Raw genomic sequence first — 13,560 nt, forward strand, 5'->3', positions numbered from 1 at the left:
GCGCTCTACCATCTGAGCTACATCCGCATGACAACAACGGTTCATAACATAAGTGCTATTACAGCAGCCAATCCATTCAATTAATAAAAGGTTAAACAACTTTTGGAGATGCTGGGCATCGATCCCAGTACCTCTCGCATGCTAAGCGAGCGCTCTACCATCTGAGCTACATCCCCATGACAACAACGGTACATAACATAAGTGCTATTGCAGCAGCCAATCCATTCAATTAATAAAAAGTTAAACAACTTTTGGAGATGCTGGGCATCGATCCCAGTACCTCTCGCATGCTAAGCGAGCGCTCTACCATCTGAGCTACATCCGCATGACAACAACGGTTCTTAACTAAAATACTATTGCAGCAGCCAATCCATTCAATTAATAAAAAGTTAAACAACTTTTGGAGATGCTGGGCATCGATCCCAGTACCTCTCGCATGCTAAGCGAGCGCTCTACCACCTGAGCTACATCCGCATGCCAGCAACGGTTCTTAACTAAAATACTATTGCAGCAGCCAATCCATTCAATTAATAAAAAGTTAAACAACTTTTGGAGATGCTGGGCATCGATCCCAGTACCTCTCGCATGCTAAGCGAGCGCTCTACCACCTGAGCTACATCCGCATGCCAGCAACGGTTCTTAACTAAAATACTATTGCAGCAGCCAATCCATTCAATTAATAAAAAGTTAAACAACTTTTGGAGATGCTGGGCATCGATCCCAGTACCTCTCGCATGCTAAGCGAGCGCTCTACCATCTGAGCTACATCCGCATGACAACAACGGTTCTTAACTAAAATACTATTGCAGCAGCCAATCCATTCAATTAATAAAAAGTTAAACAACTTTTGGAGATGCTGGGCATCGATCCCAGTACCTCTCGCATGCTAAGCGAGCGCTCTACCACCTGAGCTACATCCCCATGACAACAACGGTTCATAACATAAGTGCTATTACAGCAGCCAATCCATTCAATTAATAAAAGGTTAAACAACTTTTGGAGATGCTGGGCATCGATCCCAGTACCTCTCGCATGCTAAGCGAGCGCTCTACCATCTGAGCTACATCCCCATGACAACAACGGTTCATAACATAAGTGCTATTACAGCAGCCAATCCATTCAATTAATAAAAAGTTAAACAACTTTTGGAGATGCTGGGCATCGATCCCAGTACCTCTCGCATGCTAAGCGGGCGCTCTACCACCTGAGCTACATCCCCATGACAACAACGGTTCATAACATAAGTGCTATTACAGCAGCCAATCCATTCAATTAATAAAAGGTTAAACAACTTTTGGAGATGCTGGGCATCGATCCCAGTACCTCTCGCATGCTAAGCGAGCGCTCTACCACCTGAGCTACATCCGCATGCCAGCAACGGTTCTTAACTAAAATACTATTGCAGCAGCCAATCCATTCAATTAATAAAAGGTTAAACAACTTTTGGAGATGCTGGGCATCGATCCCAGTACCTCTCGCATGCTAAGCGAGCGCTCTACCACCTGAGCTACATCCGCATGCCAGCAACGGTTCTTAACTAAAATACTATTGCAGCAGCCAATCCATTCAATTAATAAAAAGTTAAACAACTTTTGGAGATGCTGGGCATCGATCCCAGTACCTCTCGCATGCTAAGCGAGCGCTCTACCATCTGAGCTACATCCCCATGACGGCAACGGTTCTTAACTGAAATGCTATTGCAGCAGCCAATCCATTCAATTAATAAAAGGTTAAACAACTTTTGGAGATGCTGGGCATCGATCCCAGTACCTCTCGCATGCTAAGCGAGCGCTCTACCATCTGAGCTACATCCCCATGACGGCAACGGTTCTTAACTGAAATGCTATTGCAGCAGCCAATCCATTCAATTAATAAAAGGTTAAACAACTTATGGAGATGCTGGGCATCGATCCCAGTACCTCTCGCATGCTAAGCGAGCGCTCTACCACCTGAGCTACATCCCCATGACAACAACGGTTCATAACATAAGTGCTATTACAGCAGACAATCCATTCAATTAATAAAAGGTTAAACAACTTTTGGAGATGCTGGGCATCGATCCCAGTACCTCTCGCATGCTAAGCGAGCGCTCTACCACCTGAGCTACATCCCCATGACAACAACGGTTCATAACATAAGTGCTATTACAGCAGCCAATCCATTCAATTAATAAAAGGTTAAACAACTTTTGGAGATGCTGGGCATCGATCCCAGTACCTCTCGCATGCTAAGCGAGCGCTCTACCACCTGAGCTACATCCGCATGCCAGCAACGGTTCTTAACTAAAATACTATTGCAGCAGCCAATCCATTCAATTAATAAAAAGTTAAACAACTTTTGGAGATGCTGGGCATCGATCCCAGTACCTCTCGCATGCTAAGCGAGCGCTCTACCATCTGAGCTACATCCGCATGACAACAACGGTTCATAACATAAGTGCTATTACAGCAGCCAATCCATTCAATTAATAAAAGGTTAAACAACTTTTGGAGATGCTGGGCATCGATCCCAGTACCTCTCGCATGCTAAGCGAGCGCTCTACCATCTGAGCTACATCCCCATGACAACAACGGTACATAACATAAGTGCTATTGCAGCAGCCAATCCATTCAATTAATAAAAAGTTAAACAACTTTTGGAGATGCTGGGCATCGATCCCAGTACCTCTCGCATGCTAAGCGAGCGCTCTACCACCTGAGCTACATCCCCATGACAACAACGGTTCATAACATAAGTGCTATTACAGCAGCCAATCCATTCAATTAATAAAAGGTTAAACAACTTTTGGAGATGCTGGGCATCGATCCCAGTACCTCTCGCATGCTAAGCGAGCGCTCTACCACCTGAGCTACATCCGCATGACAACAACGGTTCTTAACTAAAATACTATTGCAGCAGCCAATCCATTCAATTAATAAAAGGTTAAACAACTTTTGGAGATGCTGGGCATCGATCCCAGTACCTCTCGCATGCTAAGCGAGCGCTCTACCACCTGAGCTACATCCCCATGACAACAACGGTTCATAACATAAGTGCTATTACAGCAGCCAATCCATTCAATTAATAAAAGGTTAAACAACTTTTGGAGATGCTGGGCATCGATCCCAGTACCTCTCGCATGCTAAGCGAGCGCTCTACCATCTGAGCTACATCCGCATGCCAGCAACGGTTCTTAACTAAAATACTATTGCAGCAGCCAATCCATTCAATTAATAAAAGGTTAAACAACTTTTGGAGATGCTGGGCATCGATCCCAGTACCTCTCGCATGCTAAGCGAGCGCTCTACCATCTGAGCTACATCCGCATGACAACAACGGTTCTTAACTAAAATACTATTGCAGAAGCCAATCCATTCAATTAATAAAAGGTTAAACAACTTTTGGAGATGCTGGGCATCGATCCCAGTACCTCTCGCATGCTAAGCGAGCGCTCTACCACCTGAGCTACATCCGCATGCCAGCAACGGTTCTTAACTAAAATACTATTGCAGCAGCCTATCCATTCAATTAATAAAAGGTTAAACAACTTTTGGAGATGCTGGGCATCGATCCCAGTACCTCTCGCATGCTAAGCGAGCGCTCTACCACCTGAGCTACATCCGCATGCCAGCAACGGTTCTTAACTAAAATACTATTGCAGCAGCCAATCCATTCAATTAATAAAAGGTTAAACAACTTTTGGAGATGCTGGGCATCGATCCCAGTACCTCTCGCATGCTAAGCGAGCGCTCTACCACCTGAGCTACATCCCCATGACAACAACGGTTCATAACATAAGTGCTATTACAGCAGCCAATCCATTCAATTAATAAAAGGTTAAACAACTTTTGGAGATGCTGGGCATCGATCCCAGTACCTCTCGCATGCTAAGCGAGCGCTCTACCACCTGAGCTACATCCGCATGCCAGCAACGGTTCTTAACTAAAATACTATTGCAGCAGCCAATCCATTCAATTAATAAAAGGTTAAACAACTTTTGGAGATGCTGGGCATCGATCCCAGTACCTCTCGCATGCTAAGCGAGCGCTCTACCACCTGAGCTACATCCGCATGCCAGCAACGGTTCTTAACTAAAATACTATTGCAGCAGCCAATCCATTCAATTAATAAAAAGTTAAAAAACTTTTGGAGATGCTGGGCATCGATCCCAGTACCTCTCGCATGCTAAGCGAGCGCTCTACCACCTGAGCTACATCCGCATGCCAGCAACGGTTCTTAACTAAAATACTATTGCAGCAGCCAATCCATTCAATTAATAAAAGGTTAAACAACTTTTGGAGATGCTGGGCATCGATCCCAGTACCTCTCGCATGCTAAGCGAGCGCTCTACCACCTGAGCTACATCCGCATGCCAGCAACGGTTCTTAACTAAAATACTATTGCAGCAGCCAATCCATTCAATTAATAAAAGGTTAAACAACTTTTGGAGATGCTGGGCATCGATCCCAGTACCTCTCGCATGCTAAGCGAGCGCTCTACCACCTGAGCTACATCCGCATGCCAGCAACGGTTCTTAACTAAAATACTATTGCAGCAGCCAATCCATTCAATTAATAAAAGGTTAAACAACTTTTGGAGATGCTGGGCATCGATCCCAGTACCTCTCGCATGCTAAGCGAGCGCTCTACCACCTGAGCTACATCCGCATGCCAGCAACGGTTCTTAACTAAAATACTATTGCAGCAGCCAATCCATTCAATTAATAAAAAGTTAAACAACTTTTGGAGATGCTGGGCATCGATCCCAGTACCTCTCGCATGCTAAGCGAGCGCTCTACCACCTGAGCTACATCCGCATGCCAGCAACGGTTCTTAACTAAAATACTATTGCAGCAGCCAATCCATTCAATTAATAAAAGGTTAAACAACTTTTGGAGATGCTGGGCATCGATCCCAGTACCTCTCGCATGCTAAGCGAGCGCTCTACCATCTGAGCTACATCCGCATGCCAGCAACGGTTCTTAACTAAAATACTATTGCAGCAGCCAATCCATTCAATTAATAAAAAGTTAAACAACTTTTGGAGATGCTGGGCATCGATCCCAGTACCTCTCGCATGCTAAGCGAGCGCTCTACCATCTGAGCTACATCCGCATGACAACAACGGTTCTTAACTAAAATACTATTGCAGCAGCCAATCCATTCAATTAATAAAAAGTTAAACAACTTTTGGAGATGCTGGGCATCGATCCCAGTACCTCTCGCATGCTAAGCGAGCGCTCTACCATCTGAGCTACATCCGCATGACAACAACGGTTCTTAACTAAAATACTATTGCAGCAGCCAATCCATTCAATTAATAAAAAGTTAAACAACTTTTGGAGATGCTGGGCATCGATCCCAGTACCTCTCGCATGCTAAGCGAGCGCTCTACCATCTGAGCTACATCCCCATGACGGCAACGGTTCTTAACTGAAATGCTATTGCAGCAGCCAATCCATTCAATTAATAAAAGGTTAAACAACTTTTGGAGATGCTGGGCATCGATCCCAGTACCTCTCGCATGCTAAGCGAGCGCTCTACCATCTGAGCTACATCCCCATGACGGCAACGGTTCTTAACTAAAATACTATTGCAGCAGCCAATCCATTCAATTAATAAAAGGTTAAACAACTTTTGGAGATGCTGGGCATCGATCCCAGTACCTCTCGCATGCTAAGCGAGCGCTCTACCATTTGAGCTACATCCCCATGACGGCAACGGTTCTTAACTGAAATGCTATTGCAGCAGCCAATCCATTCAATTAATAAAAGGTTAAACAACTTTTGGAGATGCTGGGCATCGATCCCAGTACCTCTCGCATGCTAAGCGAGCGCTCTACCATCTGAGCTACATCCGCATGACAACAACGGTTCTTAACTAAAATACTATTGCAGCAGCCAATCCATTCAATTAATAAAAGGTTAAACAACTTTTGGAGATGCTGGGCATCGATCCCAGTACCTCTCGCATGCTAAGCGAGCGCTCTACCACCTGAGCTACATCCGCATGCCAGCAACGGTTCTTGCTGGGCATCGATCCCAGTACCTCTCGCATGCTAAGCGAGCGCTCTACCACCTGAGCTACATCCGCATGCCAGCAACGGTTCTTAACTAAAATACTATTGCAGCAGCCAATCCATTCAATTAATAAAAGGTTAAACAACTTTTGGAGATGCTGGGCATCGATCCCAGTACCTCTCGCATGCTAAGCGAGCGCTCTACCACCTGAGCTACATCCCCATGACAACAACGGTTCATAACATAAGTGCTATTACAGCAGCCAATCCATTCAATTAATAAAAGGTTAAACAACTTTTGGAGATGCTGGGCATCGATCCCAGTACCTCTCGCATGCTAAGCGAGCGCTCTACCACCTGAGCTACATCCGCATGCCAGCAACGGTTCTTAACTAAAATACTATTGCAGCAGCCAATCCTTTCAATTAATAAAAGGTTAAACAACTTTTGGAGATGCTGGGCATCGATCCCAGTACCTCTCGCATGCTAAGCGAGCGCTCTACCACCTGAGCTACATCCGCATGCCAGCAACGGTTCTTAACTAAAATACTATTGCAGCAGCCAATCCATTCAATTAATAAAAAGTTAAACAACTTTTGGAGATGCTGGGCATCGATCCCAGTACAACAACGCATGACAACAACGGTTCATAACATAAGTGCTATTACAGCAGCCAATCCATTCAATTAATAAAAGGTTAAACAACTTTTGGAGATGCTGGGCATCGATCCCAGTACCTCTCGCATGCTAAGCGAGCGCTCTACCATCTGAGCTACATCCCCATGACAACAACGGTTCATAACATAAGTGCTATTGCAGCAGCCAATCCATTCAATTAATAAAAAGTTAAACAACTTTTGGAGATGCTGGGCATCGATCCCAGTACCTCTCGCATGCTAAGCGAGCGCTCTACCACCTGAGCTACATCCGCATGACAACAACGGTTCATAACATAAGTGCTATTACAGCAGCCAATCCATTCAATTAATAAAAGGTTAAACAACTTTTGGAGATGCTGGGCATCGATCCCAGTACCTCTCGCATGCTAAGCGAGCGCTCTACCACCTGAGCTACATCCGCATGACAACAACGGTTCTTAACTAAAATACTATTGCAGCAGCCAATCCATTCAATTAATAAAAGGTTAAACAACTTTTGGAGATGCTGGGCATCGATCCCAGTACCTCTCGCATGCTAAGCGAGCGCTCTACCACCTGAGCTACATCCCCATGACAACAACGGTTCATAACATAAGTGCTATTACAGCAGCCAATCCATTCAATTAATAAAAGGTTAAACAACTTTTGGAGATGCTGGGCATCGATCCCAGTACCTCTCGCCTGCTAAGCGAGCGCTCTACCACCTGAGCTACATCCGCATGCCAGCAACGGTTCTTAACTAAAATACTATTGCAGCAGCCAATCCATTCAATTAATAAAAGGTTAAACAACTTTTGGAGATGCTGGGCATCGATCCCAGTACCTCTCGCATGCTAAGCGAGCGCTCTACCACCTGAGCTACATCCGCATGCCAGCAACGGTTCTTAACTAAAATACTATTGCAGCAGCCAATCCATTCAATTAATAAAAAGTTAAACAACTTTTGGAGATGCTGGGCATCGATCCCAGTACCTCTCGCATGCTAAGCGAGCGCTCTACCACCTGAGCTACATCCGCATGCCAGCAACGGTTCTTAACTAAAATACTATTGCAGCAGCCAATCCATTCAATTAATAAAAGGTTAAACAACTTTTGGAGATGCTGGGCATCGATCCCAGTACCTCTCGCATGCTAAGCGAGCGCTCTACCACCTGAGCTACATCCGCATGCCAGCAACGGTTCTTAACTAAAATACTATTGCAGCAGCCAATCCATTCAATTAATAAAAGGTTAAACAACTTTTGGAGATGCTGGGCATCGATCCCAGTACCTCTCGCATGCTAAGCGAGCGCTCTACCACCTGAGCTACATCCGCATGCCAGCAACGGTTCTTAACTAAAATACTATTGCAGCAGCCAATCCATTCAATTAATAAAAAGTTAAACAACTTTTGGAGATGCTGGGCATCGATCCCAGTACCTCTCGCATGCTAAGCGAGCGCTCTACCATCTGAGCTACATCCGCATGACAACAACGGTTCTTAACTAAAATACTATTGCAGCAGCCAATCCATTCAATTAATAAAAAGTTAAACAACTTTTGGAGATGCTGGGCATCGATCCCAGTATCTCTCGCATGCTAAGCGAGCGCTCTACCATCTGAGCTACATCCCCATGACGGCAACGGTTCTTAACTGAAATGCTATTGCAGCAGCCAATCCATTCAATTAATAAAAGGTTAAACAACTTTTGGAGATGCTGGGCATCGATCCCAGTACCTCTCGCATGCTAAGCGAGCGCTCTACCATCTGAGCTACATCCCCATGACGGCAACGGTTCTTAACTGAAATGCTATTGCAGCAGCCAATCCATTCAATTAATAAAAGGTTAAACAACTTTTGGAGATGCTGGGCATCGATCCCAGTACCTCTCGCATGCTAAGCGAGCGCTCTACCATCTGAGCTACATCCGCATGACAACAACGGTTCTTAACTAAAATACTATTGCAGCAGCCAATCCATTCAATTAATAAAAGGTTAAACAACTTTTGGAGATGCTGGGCATCGATCCCAGTACCTCTCGCATGCTAAGCGAGCGCTCTACCACCTGAGCTACATCCCCATGACAACAACGGTTCATAACATAAGTGCTATTACAGCAGCCAATCCATTCAATTAATAAAAGGTTAAACAACTTTTGGAGATGCTGGGCATCGATCCCAGTACCTCTCGCATGCTAAGCGAGCGCTCTACCATCTGAGCTACATCCGCATGCCAGCAACGGTTCTTAACTAAAATACTATTGCAGCAGCCAATCCATTCAATTAATAAAAGGTTAAACAACTTTTGGAGATGCTGGGCATCGATCCCAGTACCTCTCGCATGCTAAGCGAGCGCTCTACCATCTGAGCTACATCCGCATGACAACAACGGTTCTTAACTAAAATACTATTGCAGCAGCCAATCCATTCAATTAATAAAAGGTTAAACAACTTTTGGAGATGCTGGGCATCGATCCCAGTACCTCTCGCATGCTAAGCGAGCGCTCTACCACCTGAGCTACATCCGCATGCCAGCAACGGTTCTTAACTAAAATACTATTGCAGCAGCCTATCCATTCAATTAATAAAAGGTTAAACAACTTTTGGAGATGCTGGGCATCGATCCCAGTACCTCTCGCATGCTAAGCGAGCGCTCTACCATCTGAGCTACATCCCCATGACAACAACGGTTCATAACATAAGTGCTATTACAGCAGCCAATCCATTCAATTAATAAAAAGTTAAACAACTTTTGGAGATGCTGGGCATCGATCCCAGTACCTCTCGCATGCTAAGCGAGCGCTCTACCACCTGAGCTACATCCGCATGCCAGCAACGGTTCTTAACTAAAATACTATTGCAGCAGCCAATCCATTCAATTAATAAAAAGTTAAACAACTTTTGGAGATGCTGGGCATCGATCCCAGTACCTCTCGCATGCTAAGCGAGCGCTCTACCATCTGAGCTACATCCGCATGACAACAACGGTTCTTAACTAAAATACTATTGCAGCAGCCAATCCATTCAATTAATAAAAAGTTAAACAACTTTTGGAGATGCTGGGCATCGATCCCAGTATCTCTCGCATGCTAAGCGAGCGCTCTACCATCTGAGCTACATCCCCATGACGGCAACGGTTCTTAACTGAAATGCTATTGCAGCAGCCAATCCATTCAATTAATAAAAGGTTAAACAACTTTTGGAGATGCTGGGCATCGATCCCAGTACCTCTCGCATGCTAAGCGAGCGCTCTACCATCTGAGCTACATCCCCATGACGGCAACGGTTCTTAACTGAAATGCTATTGCAGCAGCCAATCCATTCAATTAATAAAAGGTTAAACAACTTATGGAGATGCTGGGCATCGATCCCAGTACCTCTCGCATGCTAAGCGAGCGCTCTACCATCTGAGCTACATCCGCATGACAACAACGGTTCTTAACTAAAATACTATTGCAGCAGCCAATCCATTCAATTAATAAAAAGTTAAACAACTTTTGGAGATGCTGGGCATCGATCCCAGTACCTCTCGCATGCTAAGCGAGCGCTCTACCACCTGAGCTACATCCCCATGACAACAACGGTTCATAACATAAGTGCTATTACAGCAGCCAATCCATTCAATTAATAAAAGGTTAAACAACTTTTGGAGATGCTGGGCATCGATCCCAGTACCTCTCGCATGCTAAGCGAGCGCTCTACCATCTGAGCTACATCCCCATGACAACAACGGTTCATAACATAAGTGCTATTACAGCAGCCAATCCATTCAATTAATAAAAAGTTAAACAACTTTTGGAGATGCTGGGCATCGATCCCAGTACCTCTCGCATGCTAAGCGGGCGCTCTACCACCTGAGCTACATCCCCATGACAACAACGGTTCATAACATAAGTGCTATTACAGCAGCCAATCCATTCAATTAATAAAAGGTTAAACAACTTTTGGAGATGCTGGGCATCGATCCCAGTACCTCTCGCATGCTAAGCGAGCGCTCTACCACCTGAGCTACATCCGCATGCCAGCAACGGTTCTTAACTAAAATACTATTGCAGCAGCCAATCCATTCAATTAATAAAAGGTTAAACAACTTTTGGAGATGCTGGGCATCGATCCCAGTACCTCTCGCATGCTAAGCGAGCGCTCTACCACCTGAGCTACATCCGCATGCCAGCAACGGTTCTTAACTAAAATACTATTGCAGCAGCCAATCCATTCAATTAATAAAAAGTTAAACAACTTTTGGAGATGCTGGGCATCGATCCCAGTACCTCTCGCATGCTAAGCGAGCGCTCTACCACCTGAGCTACATCCGCATGCCAGCAACGGTTCTTAACTGAAATGCTATTACAGCAGCCAATCCATTCAATTAATAAAAGGTTAAACAACTTTTGGAGATGCTGGGCATCGATCCCAGTACCTCTCGCATGCTAAGCGAGCGCTCTACCATCTGAGCTACATCCGCATGACAACAACGGTTCTTAACTAAAATACTATTGCAGCAGCCAATCCATTCAATTAATAAAAGGTTAAACAACTTTTGGAGATGCTGGGCATCGATCCCAGTACCTCTCGCATGCTAAGCGAGCGCTCTACCACCTGAGCTACATCCGCATGCCAGCAACGGTTCTTAACTAAAATACTATTGCAGCAGCCAATCCATTCAATTAATAAAAGGTTAAACAACTTTTGGAGATGCTGGGCATCGATCCCAGTACCTCTCGCATGCTAAGCGAGCGCTCTACCACCTGAGCTACATCCGCATGCCAGCAACGGTTCTTAACTAAAATACTATTGCAGCAGCCAATCCATTCAATTAATAAAAAGTTAAACAACTTTTGGAGATGCTGGGCATCGATCCCAGTACCTCTCGCATGCTAAGCGAGCGCTCTACCACCTGAGCTACATCCGCATGCCAGCAACGGTTCTTAACTAAAATACTATTGCAGCAGCCAATCCATTCAATTAATAAAAAGTTAAACAACTTTTGGAGATGCTGGGCATCGATCCCAGTACCTCTCGCATGCTAAGCGAGCGCTCTACCATCTGAGCTACATCCGCATGACAACAACGGTTCATAACATAAGTGCTATTACAGCAGCCAATCCATTCAATTAATAAAAGGTTAAACAACTTTTGGAGATGCTGGGCATCGATCCCAGTACCTCTCGCATGCTAAGCGAGCGCTCTACCATCTGAGCTACATCCCCATGACAACAACGGTTCATAACATAAGTGCTATTGCAGCAGCCAATCCATTCAATTAATAAAAAGTTAAACAACTTTTGGAGATGCTGGGCATCGATCCCAGTACCTCTCGCATGCTAAGCGAGCGCTCTACCACCTGAGCTACATCCCCATGACAACAACGGTTCATAACATAAGTGCTATTACAGCAGCCAATCCATTCAATTAATAAAAGGTTAAACAACTTTTGGAGATGCTGGGCATCGATCCCAGTACCTCTCGCATGCTAAGCGAGCGCTCTACCACCTGAGCTACATCCGCATGACAACAACGGTTCTTAACTAAAATACTATTGCAGCAGCCAATCCATTCAATTAATAAAAGGTTAAACAACTTTTGGAGATGCTGGGCATCGATCCCAGTACCTCTCGCATGCTAAGCGAGCGCTCTACCATCTGAGCTACATCCCCATGACAACAACGGTTCTTAACTGAAATGCTATTGCAGCAGCCAATCCATTCAATTAATAAAAGGTTAAACAACTTTTGGAGATGCTGGGCATCGATCCCAGTACCTCTCGCATGCTAAGCGAGCGCTCTACCATCTGAGCTACATCCCCATGACGGCAACGGTTCTTAACTGAAATGCTATTGCAGCAGCCAATCCATTCAATTAATAAAAGGTTAAACAACTTTTGGAGATGCTGGGCATCGATCCCAGTACCTCTCGCATGCTAAGCGAGCGCTCTACCACCTGAGCTACATCCCCATGACAACAACGGTTCATAACATAAGTGCTATTACAGCAGACAATCCATTCAATTAATAAAAGGTTAAACAACTTTTGGAGATGCTGGGCATCGATCCCAGTACCTCTCGCATGCTAAGCGAGCGCTCTACCATCTGAGCTACATCCCCATGACAACAACGGTTCATAACATAAGTGCTATTACAGCAGCCAATCCATTCAATTAATAAAAGGTTAAACAACTTTTGGAGATGCTGGGCATCGATCCCAGTACCTCTCGCATGCTAAGCGAGCGCTCTACCACCTGAGCTACATCCGCATGCCAGCAACGGTTCTTAACTAAAATACTATTGCAGCAGCCAATCCATTCAATTAATAAAAAGTTAAACAACTTTTGGAGATGCTGGGCATCGATCCCAGTACCTCTCGCATGCTAAGCGAGCGCTCTACCATCTGAGCTACATCCGCATGACAACAACGGTTCATAACATAAGTGCTATTACAGCAGCCAATCCATTCAATTAATAAAAGGTTAAACAACTTTTGGAGATGCTGGGCATCGATCCCAGTACCTCTCGCATGCTAAGCGAGCGCTCTACCATCTGAGCTACATCCCCATGACAACAACGGTTCATAACATAAGTGCTATTGCAGCAGCCAATCCATTCAATTAATAAAAAGTTAAACAACTTTTGGAGATGCTGGGCATCGATCCCAGTACCTCTCGCATGCTAAGCGAGCGCTCTACCACCTGAGCTACATCCCCATGACAACAACGGTTCATAACATAAGTGCTATTACAGCAGCCAATCCATTCAATTAATAAAAGGTTAAACAACTTTTGGAGATGCTGGGCATCGATCCCAGTACCTCTCGCATGCTAAGCGAGCGCTCTACCACCTGAGCTACATCCGCATGACAACAACGGTTCTTAACTAAAATACTATTGCAGCAGCCAATCCATTCAATTAATAAAAGGTTAAACAACTTT

At 44.8% G+C, this 13,560-nt stretch overlaps 35 non-coding genes across 35 annotated transcripts; all 35 read right to left on the bottom strand.

The window, feature by feature from the left end:
• Positions 1-103: 103 nt before the first annotated feature.
• TRNAA-AGC (transfer RNA alanine (anticodon AGC)) lies at positions 104-176 on the bottom strand. The gene has a single exon. It is a non-coding gene; the product is annotated as a tRNA-Ala (tRNA).
• Positions 177-848: 672 nt separating this feature from the next.
• On the bottom strand, positions 849-921 carry TRNAA-AGC (transfer RNA alanine (anticodon AGC)). Its single transcript has one exon. It is a non-coding gene; the product is annotated as a tRNA-Ala (tRNA).
• Positions 922-997: 76 nt separating this feature from the next.
• Positions 998-1,070, bottom strand: TRNAA-AGC (transfer RNA alanine (anticodon AGC)). The gene has a single exon. It is a non-coding gene; the product is annotated as a tRNA-Ala (tRNA).
• Positions 1,071-1,146: 76 nt separating this feature from the next.
• TRNAA-AGC (transfer RNA alanine (anticodon AGC)) lies at positions 1,147-1,219 on the bottom strand. Its single transcript has one exon. It is a non-coding gene; the product is annotated as a tRNA-Ala (tRNA).
• A 374-nt stretch (positions 1,220-1,593) lies between these two features.
• TRNAA-AGC (transfer RNA alanine (anticodon AGC)) lies at positions 1,594-1,666 on the bottom strand. Its single transcript has one exon. It is a non-coding gene; the product is annotated as a tRNA-Ala (tRNA).
• A 76-nt stretch (positions 1,667-1,742) lies between these two features.
• TRNAA-AGC (transfer RNA alanine (anticodon AGC)) lies at positions 1,743-1,815 on the bottom strand. Its single transcript has one exon. It is a non-coding gene; the product is annotated as a tRNA-Ala (tRNA).
• Positions 1,816-1,891: 76 nt separating this feature from the next.
• Positions 1,892-1,964, bottom strand: TRNAA-AGC (transfer RNA alanine (anticodon AGC)). Its single transcript has one exon. It is a non-coding gene; the product is annotated as a tRNA-Ala (tRNA).
• A 76-nt stretch (positions 1,965-2,040) lies between these two features.
• Positions 2,041-2,113, bottom strand: TRNAA-AGC (transfer RNA alanine (anticodon AGC)). Its single transcript has one exon. It is a non-coding gene; the product is annotated as a tRNA-Ala (tRNA).
• Positions 2,114-2,487: 374 nt separating this feature from the next.
• Positions 2,488-2,560, bottom strand: TRNAA-AGC (transfer RNA alanine (anticodon AGC)). Its single transcript has one exon. It is a non-coding gene; the product is annotated as a tRNA-Ala (tRNA).
• A 76-nt stretch (positions 2,561-2,636) lies between these two features.
• On the bottom strand, positions 2,637-2,709 carry TRNAA-AGC (transfer RNA alanine (anticodon AGC)). The gene has a single exon. It is a non-coding gene; the product is annotated as a tRNA-Ala (tRNA).
• Positions 2,710-2,934: 225 nt separating this feature from the next.
• On the bottom strand, positions 2,935-3,007 carry TRNAA-AGC (transfer RNA alanine (anticodon AGC)). The gene has a single exon. It is a non-coding gene; the product is annotated as a tRNA-Ala (tRNA).
• Positions 3,008-3,679: 672 nt separating this feature from the next.
• Positions 3,680-3,752, bottom strand: TRNAA-AGC (transfer RNA alanine (anticodon AGC)). The gene has a single exon. It is a non-coding gene; the product is annotated as a tRNA-Ala (tRNA).
• Positions 3,753-5,318: 1,566 nt separating this feature from the next.
• On the bottom strand, positions 5,319-5,391 carry TRNAA-AGC (transfer RNA alanine (anticodon AGC)). The gene has a single exon. It is a non-coding gene; the product is annotated as a tRNA-Ala (tRNA).
• A 76-nt stretch (positions 5,392-5,467) lies between these two features.
• On the bottom strand, positions 5,468-5,540 carry TRNAA-AGC (transfer RNA alanine (anticodon AGC)). The gene has a single exon. It is a non-coding gene; the product is annotated as a tRNA-Ala (tRNA).
• Positions 5,541-5,616: 76 nt separating this feature from the next.
• On the bottom strand, positions 5,617-5,689 carry TRNAA-AGC (transfer RNA alanine (anticodon AGC)). Its single transcript has one exon. It is a non-coding gene; the product is annotated as a tRNA-Ala (tRNA).
• Positions 5,690-6,147: 458 nt separating this feature from the next.
• On the bottom strand, positions 6,148-6,220 carry TRNAA-AGC (transfer RNA alanine (anticodon AGC)). The gene has a single exon. It is a non-coding gene; the product is annotated as a tRNA-Ala (tRNA).
• Positions 6,221-6,706: 486 nt separating this feature from the next.
• On the bottom strand, positions 6,707-6,779 carry TRNAA-AGC (transfer RNA alanine (anticodon AGC)). The gene has a single exon. It is a non-coding gene; the product is annotated as a tRNA-Ala (tRNA).
• A 374-nt stretch (positions 6,780-7,153) lies between these two features.
• Positions 7,154-7,226, bottom strand: TRNAA-AGC (transfer RNA alanine (anticodon AGC)). The gene has a single exon. It is a non-coding gene; the product is annotated as a tRNA-Ala (tRNA).
• Positions 7,227-8,196: 970 nt separating this feature from the next.
• TRNAA-AGC (transfer RNA alanine (anticodon AGC)) lies at positions 8,197-8,269 on the bottom strand. The gene has a single exon. It is a non-coding gene; the product is annotated as a tRNA-Ala (tRNA).
• Positions 8,270-8,345: 76 nt separating this feature from the next.
• On the bottom strand, positions 8,346-8,418 carry TRNAA-AGC (transfer RNA alanine (anticodon AGC)). Its single transcript has one exon. It is a non-coding gene; the product is annotated as a tRNA-Ala (tRNA).
• Positions 8,419-8,643: 225 nt separating this feature from the next.
• On the bottom strand, positions 8,644-8,716 carry TRNAA-AGC (transfer RNA alanine (anticodon AGC)). Its single transcript has one exon. It is a non-coding gene; the product is annotated as a tRNA-Ala (tRNA).
• A 523-nt stretch (positions 8,717-9,239) lies between these two features.
• TRNAA-AGC (transfer RNA alanine (anticodon AGC)) lies at positions 9,240-9,312 on the bottom strand. The gene has a single exon. It is a non-coding gene; the product is annotated as a tRNA-Ala (tRNA).
• Positions 9,313-9,686: 374 nt separating this feature from the next.
• Positions 9,687-9,759, bottom strand: TRNAA-AGC (transfer RNA alanine (anticodon AGC)). Its single transcript has one exon. It is a non-coding gene; the product is annotated as a tRNA-Ala (tRNA).
• Positions 9,760-9,835: 76 nt separating this feature from the next.
• On the bottom strand, positions 9,836-9,908 carry TRNAA-AGC (transfer RNA alanine (anticodon AGC)). The gene has a single exon. It is a non-coding gene; the product is annotated as a tRNA-Ala (tRNA).
• A 225-nt stretch (positions 9,909-10,133) lies between these two features.
• TRNAA-AGC (transfer RNA alanine (anticodon AGC)) lies at positions 10,134-10,206 on the bottom strand. The gene has a single exon. It is a non-coding gene; the product is annotated as a tRNA-Ala (tRNA).
• A 76-nt stretch (positions 10,207-10,282) lies between these two features.
• On the bottom strand, positions 10,283-10,355 carry TRNAA-AGC (transfer RNA alanine (anticodon AGC)). Its single transcript has one exon. It is a non-coding gene; the product is annotated as a tRNA-Ala (tRNA).
• A 76-nt stretch (positions 10,356-10,431) lies between these two features.
• TRNAA-AGC (transfer RNA alanine (anticodon AGC)) lies at positions 10,432-10,504 on the bottom strand. Its single transcript has one exon. It is a non-coding gene; the product is annotated as a tRNA-Ala (tRNA).
• Positions 10,505-11,772: 1,268 nt separating this feature from the next.
• TRNAA-AGC (transfer RNA alanine (anticodon AGC)) lies at positions 11,773-11,845 on the bottom strand. Its single transcript has one exon. It is a non-coding gene; the product is annotated as a tRNA-Ala (tRNA).
• A 76-nt stretch (positions 11,846-11,921) lies between these two features.
• Positions 11,922-11,994, bottom strand: TRNAA-AGC (transfer RNA alanine (anticodon AGC)). The gene has a single exon. It is a non-coding gene; the product is annotated as a tRNA-Ala (tRNA).
• A 225-nt stretch (positions 11,995-12,219) lies between these two features.
• On the bottom strand, positions 12,220-12,292 carry TRNAA-AGC (transfer RNA alanine (anticodon AGC)). The gene has a single exon. It is a non-coding gene; the product is annotated as a tRNA-Ala (tRNA).
• Positions 12,293-12,368: 76 nt separating this feature from the next.
• On the bottom strand, positions 12,369-12,441 carry TRNAA-AGC (transfer RNA alanine (anticodon AGC)). Its single transcript has one exon. It is a non-coding gene; the product is annotated as a tRNA-Ala (tRNA).
• A 76-nt stretch (positions 12,442-12,517) lies between these two features.
• On the bottom strand, positions 12,518-12,590 carry TRNAA-AGC (transfer RNA alanine (anticodon AGC)). Its single transcript has one exon. It is a non-coding gene; the product is annotated as a tRNA-Ala (tRNA).
• A 76-nt stretch (positions 12,591-12,666) lies between these two features.
• TRNAA-AGC (transfer RNA alanine (anticodon AGC)) lies at positions 12,667-12,739 on the bottom strand. Its single transcript has one exon. It is a non-coding gene; the product is annotated as a tRNA-Ala (tRNA).
• A 374-nt stretch (positions 12,740-13,113) lies between these two features.
• On the bottom strand, positions 13,114-13,186 carry TRNAA-AGC (transfer RNA alanine (anticodon AGC)). Its single transcript has one exon. It is a non-coding gene; the product is annotated as a tRNA-Ala (tRNA).
• Positions 13,187-13,262: 76 nt separating this feature from the next.
• On the bottom strand, positions 13,263-13,335 carry TRNAA-AGC (transfer RNA alanine (anticodon AGC)). Its single transcript has one exon. It is a non-coding gene; the product is annotated as a tRNA-Ala (tRNA).
• Positions 13,336-13,560: the final 225 nt, after the last annotated feature.

The sequence above is a fragment of the Lepisma saccharinum genome, chromosome 13, assembly GCF_977018435.1.
Source record: "Lepisma saccharinum chromosome 13, izLepSacc3.1, whole genome shotgun sequence".
Taxonomy (NCBI): domain Eukaryota; kingdom Metazoa; phylum Arthropoda; class Insecta; order Zygentoma; family Lepismatidae; genus Lepisma; species Lepisma saccharinum.